Source organism: Aplysia californica, unplaced genomic scaffold (assembly GCF_000002075.1).
Source record: "Aplysia californica isolate F4 #8 unplaced genomic scaffold, AplCal3.0 scaffold00083, whole genome shotgun sequence".
Taxonomy (NCBI): domain Eukaryota; kingdom Metazoa; phylum Mollusca; class Gastropoda; order Aplysiida; family Aplysiidae; genus Aplysia; species Aplysia californica.
The window spans coordinates 113,121-114,844 of NW_004797353.1; the positions used below are offsets into that span (position 1 = coordinate 113,121).

General features: G+C 40.8%; 1 long non-coding RNA gene across 1 annotated transcript in view; it reads left to right on the plus strand.

Moving 5' to 3' along the window:
- The window catches only part of LOC118477398, a 93,639-nt gene extending 92,118 nt beyond the window's left edge, over positions 1–1,521 (plus strand). Inside the window, exon 3 of the long non-coding RNA XR_004858346.1 lies at positions 1,033–1,521. This is a non-coding gene — a long non-coding RNA (uncharacterized LOC118477398). The remainder of the gene's footprint in view (positions 1–1,032) is intronic.
- The last annotated feature ends 203 nt before the right edge of the window (positions 1,522–1,724 follow it).

Below are 1,724 nucleotides of genomic sequence, written 5' to 3' on the forward strand. Positions count from 1 at the left end.
CTCTCTCTCTCTTACTCGGGTTAATTCCTACTAACACACATCACAGACGGCACAGCTCAAGCCCATTTCCATTCCACTAAAGACAGACATATTCTTTCCCGTAGAGACCCAGCAGTATCTCACGCCATAGAATGCTTCCAGAATGTTAGCTAGCGTTCTTCCGTCCCGGATTTAAACGACTAGACCAAGTTGGCTTCCCTAGCGACGTGTCCATTTAGCCTCAATTACAGTTTCTCAAGGGACACCGTCTCTGATAATATTTGGGAATAGGAAACGTTTTTAGTAAAAGGGGATTCCCACGAATGTGTGTCAGTTTAAGCAGGGTTTCAGTCCACTTTGGCTGGCTAATTTATATTTTTACTAGTACCCGTGTGGTATAGGTTCCACAAAAACGATGATTTAAATGAAAGTTTCATTAAGATTTATGTCACCCTAGAGTAAATACAAATGTGATTACGTAGTGTGTGTATTCAGGTCCGCTAACTCTGCGATTGTTCACTCGGTGATTAAACGCGAAAGCCGCAGATAATCTGTAGCGATCGCCACAGACTCCCGCGAGAAGCGGCATGTGGGTATCGATACGATTCGCGCCCAAGGGAACGAGCAGACGGATTGATCTCATTGGCTAAACAGGATCGAATTCGCTTTAGTGACACTAATTACCACGGTGTGAAATGCTTTTAAAACTCGATAGCTCTGCTCAGCCGTTCGATATAGAGGGGGGTTACCTTTTGTTTTGTTTTGTTTTGTTTCGGTGTTTTTTTCTTGTTACCTAGCATTGTTAACTCTTTCTAGTTTTCATTGATTTTGGTGTATTTCTTCATGGAATTCTGGTTCTTTTACTTTCGTGGACAATCCTGGCTTCTGTTTTTCACACTAATCTCAACATCACGGATTGATCTAGCTACGCTTTTAGCCTTTATATAAGCCAACTGTGAGAGAAACGGTCTTGTTGACAATGATAGTAGAAGCAAAGCAGAAAACCCCGATTACTTGTAATTAGCAATTGGTTTCATTTTTTATCTTCTTCAGAATCTCCCACGCCGCCACAGAACTCGGGAGAGTGTCAAGTTTCTGGGATTGATTCTGATTGCAGTTTTCAAATTGAGGTACGTACCATCTTTATTTACGTAAATCTTTATACATTGTACATTGCTTTTGAACTGGCTTCTGTAGTGTAGTGATTATATAGCGCTTCGCCGCCCCACGCAGAAGACCCGAGTTCGATTCCCGTGTGGGGTAAGTTTTATCGAATATCCCGGTCTTTCTGATGGGACGTTGTATCCCTCTCAACCCACATTGGCTCTGACAATCAGGGATGATGCCTGCCTCCCATATTATCTAAATTGTATTGATGAGGGCATTATGATATAAACATCTGCAATAAAATACATACATACATATTTACATTTCTTTTGCGGGAGATTTATGCTGTTAGTGTGTGTTCTTTCTACATCAGCCATACCCAAACAAAATCGATCAATAATAGAATTTTGCTTTCGTTACCACATACTTTGTGTTTTTTGCGATTGTTTATGTGTGAATGTGAGTCTGTATTTGGGCATGTGTGTGTGGGTGCGCTCATGTGTCTTTAAATTTGTAGGTGTGCACTTCATTGTTTTTACATGTATGTCGATATTACGTACGTATCTGTGTATATATATAATACACGAATACATGGCATATCTCTCTCTTTCTCTCTCTCTCTCTCTCTCTCTCTCTCT